At 50.0% G+C, this 10,174-nt stretch overlaps 1 long non-coding RNA gene across 1 annotated transcript; it reads right to left on the bottom strand.

The window, feature by feature from the left end:
• Nucleotides 1–8,172: 8,172 nt before the first annotated feature.
• Nucleotides 8,173–9,288, bottom strand: LOC119354068. The gene is made up of 2 exons (XR_005170628.1): nt 8,773–9,288; nt 8,173–8,681 (listed from the first exon to the last, which is right to left on the bottom strand). It is a non-coding gene; the product is annotated as an uncharacterized LOC119354068 (long non-coding RNA).
• Between the last annotated feature and the right edge of the window lie 886 nt (nt 9,289–10,174).

Here is a 10,174-nt window from a genome sequence, read left to right as displayed (position 1 = left end):
GTCCGCCCCGCCCTCAATGTGGCCCTTGCGCCCCCTGGCCGTGCTCCGACCGGCTCCGGCCGCGCCCATGGCCGCGCCCCCGCGCCCCCTCTCGTCCTCTCCCCGCACCCGTCGTCCGCCCGAGGCTACACCGTGGCCGCGCCTAGCACGCGCCCTTCCCCATGCGCGCCCACCGTGGCCGCCTTCCCCCGCTGCTACCCCCGGACGCCTCCACCGCCCCGTCCGCTTTCGCCCCTGCCCCGCTTGCGGTTCCCGCAGTGGCTGCCGCCGCTTGCCGTCCCACCTCCGCCCCTTGGTCACGGTCCGGCGAACGCTCGCCGCGCCCTGGGTCTCCCTTCGGGCGCACACGCCCGAGCGCCCGCACCGCTGCCCGTTTACCCGGGCCACTATGGCCTCTAAGTCAATGACAAGGGGCCCCACGTCCCGAGAGAACGTGTCTGTTAAAAAAGGGAGTTAAAAAAATAATAAGATAAAAAATCAATATTAAATAATAAAAATAATTAATTAATTAATTAATTAACTTAATTAATTCTGATTAACTTAGCTAATTAAGATTAATTAATCTAATGACTAATCAACCTAATTAACTACTGTTAATTAGCTAACAGAGTATGACAGTGGGGCCCACCCCCTATTATTACTAATTAGGTTAATTAAAATGTTTAATTAAATATGTGTCACTGACCAGTGGGACCCACTGGTCGAGTTGACCAGTCAACTCTGTTGACTGCTGACATCAGCATGACATCATGCTGATGTCATTATTCCATTTTCGAATTAATTTAAATAACTAATTAAATTCCAGAAATTAATAAAATCTTTAGAAAATCATATCTTTTAATCCGTAACTCGGATTATATTTTCAACATGAAAGTTGCTCAGAACGACGAGACGTATCCGGATAAGCAGTCCGTTCGTCCGCCGCACACCCCTAACCTATCGAACCCGCAACTTTCCCCCTCCGGCTCCTCTGCCCGAAAACATGAAACACCGGGGATATTTTCCCGGATGTTTTCCCCCCTTCACCGGTATCACCTACTACCGCGTTAGGGCACACCGAACACCACGTATTGTCTTGTTACGCTTTGTGATGCCTTGATTTGCTCTGTTATTTATTGTGTTCCCTCTCCGTTACTTCTTTCCGATAGACCCCGAGACTGCCGGCGACCCCCAGTTCGACTACGGTGTTGGTGACTCGTCCTTCTTGCCAGAGCAACCAGGCAAGCCCCCCCTTTGATCACCAGATATCGCCTATTCTCTCTATACTGCTTGCATTAGAGTAGTGTAGCATGTTACTGTTCGGTTACTCCTATTCTGTTGCATAGCCTGTCATTGTTGCTACAGTCATTGATACCTTACCTGCAATCCTAAATACTTAGTATAGGATGCTAATTTATCATCATTGGCTCTACATTCTTGTCAGTCTGCCTTGCTATACTATTGGGCCGTGATCACTCGGGAGGTGATCACGGGTATATACTATACATACATACTATACAGATGGTGACTAAAGTCGGGTCAGCTCGAAGAGTACCCGCGAGTGATTCACGGATTGGGGGGCTGAAAGGACCTTTGTCCCGACGGCCCTCTGTGTGGATCTTTGTGGCGGAGCGACAGGGCAGGTTGAGACCGCCTAGGAGAGAGGTGGGCCTGGCCCTGTTCGGCATTCGCGGATACTTAACACACTTAACGAGATCTTGGTATTTGATCTGAGTTGGCTACGAGCCTATACGCACTAACCATCTACGCGGGAGTAGTTATGGGTATCCCGACGTCGTGGTATCAGCCGAAGCACTTCAGACGTCAGCGACGGAGCGACGCGCGCCGGATTGGACTGGAACGCCTACTAGGCTAGGTCTGCTTCCGGCCGCCCTCGCAACGTGCAGGTGTGCTATGGGCGATGGGCCCAGACCCCTGTGCGCTTAGGTTTAGACCGGCGTGCTGGCCTCTCTGTTTTGCCTAGGTGGGGCTGCGACGTGTTGATCTTCCGAGGCCGGGCATGACCCAGGAAAGTGTGTCTGGCCAAATGGGATCAAGCGTGTTGGGTAAGTTGGTGCACCCCTGCAGGGAAGTTAATCTATTCGAATAGCCGTGATCTTCGGTAACAGGACGACTTGGAGTTGTACCTTGACCTTATGACAACTAGAACCGGATACTTAATAAAACACACCCTTCCAAGTGCCAGATACAACCGGTGGTCGCTCTCCCTCAGGGATACGAGGGGAGGATCGCCGGGTAGGATTATGCTATGCGATGCTTCTTGGAGTTGCTACTTGGAGTTGCTACTTGGAGTTGCTACTTGGAGATGCTACTTGGAGGACTTCAATCTACTCTCTTCTACATGCTGCGAGACGGAGGCTGCCAGAAGCGTAGTCTTTGATAGGACTAGCTATCCCCCCTCTTATTCTGGCATTCCGCAGTTCAGTCCACCGATATGGCCTCCTTACACATATACCCATGCATATGTAGTGTAGTTCCTTGCTTGCGAGTACTTTGGATGAGTACTCACGGTTGCTTTCTCCCCCCTTTTCCCCCCTTTCCTTTCTTTCTGGTTGTCGCAACCAGATGCTGGAGTCCAGGAGCCAGACGCCACCGTCGACGACGACTACTACACCGGAGGTGCCTACTACTACGTGCAGCCTGCTGACGACGGCCAGGAGTAGTTAGGAGGATCCCAGGCAGGAGGCCTGCGCCTCTTTCGATCTGTATCCCAGTTTGTGCTAGCCTTCTTAAGGCAAACTTGTTTAACTTATGTCTGTACTCAGATATTGTTGCTTCCGCTGACTCGTCTATGATCGAGCACTTGTATTCGAGCCCTCGAGGCCCCTGGCTTGTATTATGATGCTTGTATGACTTATTTATGTTTTAGAGTTGTGTTGTGATATCTTCCCGTGAGTCCCTGATCTTGATCGTACACATTTGCGTGCATGATTAGTGTACGATTGAATCGGGGGCGTCACAATAGCCTTGCAGAACTTATACATGGAGTCTAGGCACGTGGACTCGCTCATTCACATATACTCATGAATGAGATCACCGGGTGCCCCGTATGCAACCATCCGCATAGCTGTAGTGCATCTACGATAAGAGGAGAAGCCAATTTTTTTCAGGGCATCCTTCTTGCTCTTGAAATAGTTATCGTACGCCAGCCCCTCCCGGATATGGTTGAACACATGTCTAGCCATCCAAAAGTGGCGTCGAAATAGGTTGTGTTTGAAGAGCCGTTTAGGAGACTCGAAATAGTCCTGCCGGAGTAGGCAATGGCCGCTCTCTCTGTTGCGATTCAACGCCAGAGTATGCCCCGGGATCTAGCCCCTATACATCGGCCACTGCCAACTAATGTGGCCATGTACGACCAAAGCAACAACCACAATATCCTCATCATCGGATGACGAATCATCCGAATTGCAAATGAAATTATTGAAAAAGTAATCGTCACTAGAGTCCATTTGTACCTTGCGGGCGAACCGTCGAACACCTTGCGGACGTGGTGGAAGAAGCTGGCTGGTGAAGAGCCTCGCACCTCTCCGAGACCAGGTAGCAGGAATGTCAGCGTGGAGGCGAACATGGCGGCGTCTGGCGAGCGAGGTACGCGCAAGGCATTGCGGCGAGTGGTGGAGGCGAGGGGGTGCCGTCGATGTTGGAGTGTTGCGACGGCGGCGAAAACAGTGCACCGACGCCGTAGTAATGGGTTTATCGAAGGGTGGTGTGCTGCTGGTGGAGGTATCTGGGTGCGGGTGGCTGGCCCGACACCAGAATTGGGTGCTGGCGGTGGCGGCTGGCGGTCGAGGGAGAAAGGGGAAATGGGCACTGTGCCACCGACTCGCGGGCCAGGGGAGGATAAGGGTGGACGTCGCGCGCGTCTGCTACATGTCCACGCCAACGCAAACACGGCCTAAATTTAGATCTGAAATGAATCTGTGCGTTTGGGTCGGCACGTTGTGCCATATTTGTGTCCGTTTGTATCCAAATGGACCCCCGCGGACAATTTGGGTATCTCCCCCACTGCTCTCCGTCTCTACCCCAATGCTATCATTCCCCATCAAATCCACTCACCGCGGGCCGAGCTGGCGATCCCGGTGGTGCGGCGGTCGCCGAGGAATCTAACCCCGCCCCCTCCTTAGCCGGAGAGGCGGAGCAGCTGCCGTCCACGGAGGAGGCACTGCCGCAGCGGTGGCTCGCGTATGCGATGAGCCGTTGGGCCAGTCCGGCATGATTGGCGCGACGCGGCGGTGCCACACGACGAGCAAGCCACCACCTCGGCGACCTCTCCGAGCGGGCCGCCGACCAGGATCCGTGACAAAGAGGGCGTCGACGGACAGGGCGATTACGGAGGGGGAGGCGGGGGCCTCCCGATCGCCATCAGGGCCGCGCGCCTCTTGGCGGCTCCGGTCAGTCGGTGCGCGTGGGAGGAGCACCCGCGACTCGCGTCGGTTGCGCCAAGAAGAGCACCGGGGTGGCCCGCCGCGTCTGCACATGAGGAGCACAGTGGTTGCCGCTCCTTCAGCGCGCGTGGTGGAGAACTAGCGGCTCGCGTCGGACGTGCGAGGAGGAGCACCGGCGTGTCTTCATCGCCGTCGTTGTTGTCCCTGTGTTTGTTGGGGTGGTGCCGGTGCGCGTCGTGAGGATCCAATCCCTGTGTTTGTTTCAGTACTTCGTTTTGGGGGAGATTATTTCTTCATTCCACATCTATGTGGATGTCTAGCCCATCCGATGAAATGCCATGGTTACTTTTCAGGTTCATTTTTTTTTCGCGTAACTTTTCAGGTTCATTTTGTCATGAACTTTGTATCAATTTTGTCCGAATTTGCCCTATGGACATAGCGCATAATTTTCTGAAACTGCCATGTGTTTGAGCATCGTGTGACAAGCTATGGGTGTGTGGCAACTATAACGACTAAGCTAGGGGGTGTTACTTTCAGGTTCCTTTTCCATGTCTTATATGAGTCTTCTTTTTTTTTTTCTGATTTTGCCATATGAACATAGCACATATTTCTTAATTTGCCGTGTTTTGAGCATCGTCCTAAATTAGGGTGTCGCCATGATGTGTTCTTCGAGCATCATGGCAAAGTAGTTTATTTTGCATTAATAGCATTTTCACGTGCATTTTCCACATGTCTGAACATTTTTGTAAAATTATATCAGGACATTTTTGGTATATGATGCATGACATTTTTATTGAACATAAGATGACATCAATAAAAATACCATGCAATATACAACACTTTTTGCCATGGCATAATAAAAATGCCATCTGGAAAACAAATAAAAATGACATAGTTACCATGCTATACTATTAATACTGGTAGTACTAAAATAGCGGGGAGCGACCTTTTGGTGGACAGGGGCACTGGCTCCTGTCTTTTCAAATGATTCAAAAGTCATATTTCCAAGTTTATTTTTTTTAACTGTGAAATACATATTCACGGCGGATCTGTGAAATTTTGTTCAAAAATATTATGAGTTGCAAGCTGCACGCACAAAATATCCCGACCCAACAATAAAAAAATGGCCAATTTTCATTTACGTATTTGCTTTTTTTGTCTACGCCATGTATGAAAGTATATTGTCATCAAAATTTTCTTGAACGTTTTATATGTCTATGTGTGTACGTACAATTTTCTTTGATTTCTTGTGCGCTGTGGAAATATGCTTTCCCTAAAGTCCACCAATGCACCCGTCCAACGAAAAGGCATTTTCGTAAAACAGCCATGCTATACTACTAATAGTATTTTCGTAAAACAGCCATGCTATACTACTAATAGTATTTTCGTAAAACAGCCATGCTATACTACTAATAGTTGCCACGTAAGGTGATATAAAAATACCCATCAAAACACTGGTATTTTTGGTAAGATTGTATCATGGCAATTTTTTTGTATGATGCATGACATTCATGATTGAACTCCATGGTATTTTTTGTTTGCATTTAAGGGAAAATGTAAATTTTCTACTTTCATGACATGCAAATTCATAACTTTTTTATTGTATTCTTTAGAGCATGGCATTTCGTAGAGAATATTTTTTCCGCTAATCTTGCCATGTGCAATTTTAATATAGGTACCTTAGCATTTTTAGTTTTTATGTCATGACATTTATACTAATTAGAACATGACAGCTTCAAAGTAGGTAGCATGGCATTTTTTATTATTTAGTCCATGGCAATTTTTTATAATTAGACTCTGGTAAAGAAAAATAGCTACATGGCAATTTTTAGTAATTATACAATAGCATTTTTATAAGTAGATCATGGTTTATTCAACTTACGTAGCATGACAATTTTATTTCTATAGAGCATGGCATTTTTAATAATTAGACCATGGCTTTTTATTAAGTAGACCATGGTAGTTTTAATTTAGTTAGCATGACATCATGGCCATTTTTTATATATGTGGCAATTTTTTGGACTTGTGATTAACTTTTTTCCAACAAGTCCTTTTTTCCTATGTCAATTTTGTAGCATTGTTCTTGACATTTGTCCCAATGGTATTTTTATGTCTATTCCTAGAGCTAGCATGTCTCCATTAGTTTTTTTTGCGGGATGTCACCGTTAGATGTTTTTGTGATAAAAAAATTACTCCATCCGTCCCATAATATAAGAACTTTTTCCAAGCTATGTTAGCTTGAAAAACGCTTTTATATTGGGGTATTGAGGGATTACATGGCAATTTTAGTAATTAGACAATGACATCTTTATTAAGTAGACCACGACATATTCAACTTAGGTAGCATGGCATTTTTATTTCTATAGAGCATGGCATTTTTGACATTTAGACCGTGGTATTTTTATTAAGTAGACCATTGTAGTTTTAATTTGGTATTTTTGGTATATGATTGTGCGTGTTTTGGTAAGTGCGGTTGATTTGGTATATTTGGTATGTGTGGATGCACTATATTTAGTAAGTCCAACCGCATGATTGAGATGTGTATGGGTGTTAATGACGGACCATCATCCACTAACTCTCCTTTAATAGTAGAGACAATAAAGATTTATTGAAGCCAAACTAATATAAACGCTAAATGGTGATAAAACACAAAGTTCACCGGAGATCTGCACAGAAAAATCAGCACATTTTCTGTACACGAGTCGAAATTGGCCATTGACGGGAGTACTGTTGACCACCGGACAAGCTGGACGATACTCGGTTCCGAAGTCACACAGTAAAAGCAGTTACTACCACAAAGCGGCAGGTTAACCGCGTCAGATCATGCGGCATAACCGCGCGTATAACCAGGAGATTCTTCTTCCCCAAGTAAAAAAAAAGCCAGGAGATTCTCCACGAGCACGAAGCACGCGTGGTCGCGGTGCACCATGGGCTGTCGTGCACCACAGCCACGGGCGAGAGAAAAAGGGCGCGCGGTGCGGATGTGGCGGGGCCCGCGCCGAGGATAAGCACCCTTTTTTTCCGTGATGACAAGCACGAACAACGAGCGAGGGATAGAGAAAGAGCACGGGGGCCCGCGGCGCGTACTTTTGCCAGTGACATGCGGGCCCGGCAACCGTGCTGGCGCGGGCCCCGCGCGTCAGTTTCCTCCCTTCTCTCTCGGGCTTTCCGTCCGCGGTGGGGCCTGGTGCGGTTCGGGGGCGGGAAAAGCGTGTGGGCGGCGGGGACCACACGCCGCTCACGTGAGCCCCGGATCTTGCTGGGCAAGCCGAGCCGGGCCGAGCACGTGGCCGCCGGATCCTCTGCGGCAGCGCCGCGTAGGGTTGTTGATGCTGCTGCCGCCGCTAGGCTGGTCCGTCCAACTGCACCGCACCTGGTCCACGGCCCCCGGCCAGTGACCTGCGTGGTGGGGCCCGCCCGGACCGGACGCCCGTGCGATGCCCCTTCCAGATTCCCGCGAGAAGTCTACGTCGACTACGTGTGAATCGCGTAGGCGATGAGATATATACCACGGGGTAGTACGCAGGAGTACTTCTGTACGAACATGGAAATGACTGTCGCCGAGCCGAGCAGTGGGCTGAGAGACGTATGTAAATCCACTTGTATGGAGAATGGTACACCTATGAACAGTACGCTGTTCATAGGTAAGCATGCCGCGTCGATCTCACTTTTGCCGAGGTTGGCAATGGCATGGCAGGTCGCTTGTCACTTCACGGTGGAAAACCACTTGTATGGAGTATGTGTCAATGTCATGGTCACCGTGCTTTTCGTACCAATAATGCATAGATGACACGGAATTATCCCGGGCTCAGCAGCCCTCTTTATTTAATTTATTACTAATAAATTATAAAAAAATCAACCAGGAAGAGTTATTTAAGCAGCAGGTCAAGATCCAAAACTTCACAATGCAGCAAGCAGCGGCAGCCTGGAAAAGCCAAAACAGTCGGCATAGAAAGGAGACGAACGCAAGCAAGCAATGTACAATAGTACGGCCGGCACGGATAGATAGATAGATAAGCATGATGTGTTCCCGTCCGTCCTTGTTGAACGATTCCGAGCATGAATGACATGGACGGAACCGCACCACGCAGGCTCTGTCCAAGCATATACAGATACAGACCCTGCGTCACGGTCGACCTCGAACGGCGCGCCCTGGCTCGAACTCTGCGACGACCAATCCCGCTCCATGCCGGCCAGCCAGACGCCGCGCCGGTTCACATCTCATCAAAGTCCTCGCGTCATCATGCTAGTACTCCGCCGAGGCCGACGAAGCAGCAGTGGGTACCCCGCCCTGCCCTGCCAGCAGCAGCAAAATATCGAATCAGAGTACTTGCCCAGCAGCAAAATCCCAACACACAAAGAGAGAGAGGTAGGGGGAAATCCAGACGGTCGCCGCATTGCATTGCGTCGCGCTCCGGCTCAGGCCCTGGCACGCTGGCCCCCTCTCCCCGTTGACCCGCGGGAGGCTCTCGCCAGAGCTCAGGCATGACGCCAGGGCAGTCGCAGAGCCCCAAGGCCAAGCACCGAATGAACCGCGAGGCGAGCGACACCAACGTATACCTCACACTCGAACAGCGAGCACCAAGGCACCCCGCCAGCCCGCCTCCTCTCGCGGCCACCGTCTCCGACTCGGCTCGCCGGCGAAATCTCGCGTGTCGCCACCTTGTTCCACACCGGCAGCAGCCTTCCAATCCGGGAGACGAGACGACCAGCCGGGCGGCGAGGAGCAGAGGACCTACCTGGGCTCCATGGAGATCGAGAGGGGCGCGCGCGCGCCTTTGCGCTCGCCACCGCGGTGGGTTTTATAATGCCGCTCCTGTTGCTATCAGCTCCCACCGATCTATCCGTATAAAAAACGATCTCTGCACTGTGCGCGTACAGTAGGAGTACTATTTAAAGGGGTCGATGGGCTCGCACAGCCAGGTCAATTGTATACTCCGTGGTGTGGCGGAGTATTTTAAGGCTTGCGGATCGTGTGGGCGCACCACCACCCGCTGGACTTTCTCCAGTGACGACCTTTGAACGCCACCAAAGGTGCTTGGACCTTTTCAATCGATTAATCTAATTTTGGAGCGAGTACTACCTAAGCATGAATTTTCTATCTTGGTAGAATTGGATGCATATGCACGATGATGGTGATTAGTTGTAGGAGCTAGTCACTAGCCCTCTGCAAAATATTGTTAATTTCCTGTCCAACGGTATAAAAACATCTATCTTTCCAGAATACACATACTTTCTATTTCATTTGGCTCATGGGAAGCACTTGCAAATTTGCTAATATAACTATCCATGTAAACTTTATGTCAAATCACCATCACCTGTATTGTCAAAGTTGCATCCATTGGGATCATTTATTACTTTTCCTATCAACGTGTCAATACCCTGATTTTGAGAGTGTGTGTGTGTGGAGGAAGCACGCGAAAATAAGTTTGTTAAAATATTTCTATAACACTTCTTCTTCGGTACAACCCCCGAAAACATCAACGGTCCAGATCGTCCTATACCCCTTCGCCTGAAAACTTAAAAAAGGGTAGGATGGTCTTTGCCCCTGCCCCTCCCCAGTCCCGGCCCCGCGACGTACCCGCGCGGCCCGTCGACGTACGTACGTCTACGCATTTTCTTTTTACTGTGGCGACGTACGTTTTTTTACCGCGTCGGTGGTCAAACCACGCGTCGCTCGCTGAAAGCGCGTCGTGGCGCGTGAACTGCGGCCCGCCGCCCCGTCCCGTCCCGTCCGTCCCCTCGCCTGCCGCCCCGTCCCCTCGTCTGCCGCGCCGCCGCCCTCGACT

This window comes from Triticum dicoccoides, chromosome 2A (genome assembly GCF_002162155.2).
Source record: "Triticum dicoccoides isolate Atlit2015 ecotype Zavitan chromosome 2A, WEW_v2.0, whole genome shotgun sequence".
Lineage (NCBI taxonomy): Eukaryota > Viridiplantae > Streptophyta > Magnoliopsida > Poales > Poaceae > Triticum > Triticum dicoccoides.
This window is presented reverse-complemented; position numbering and strand designations above follow the sequence as displayed.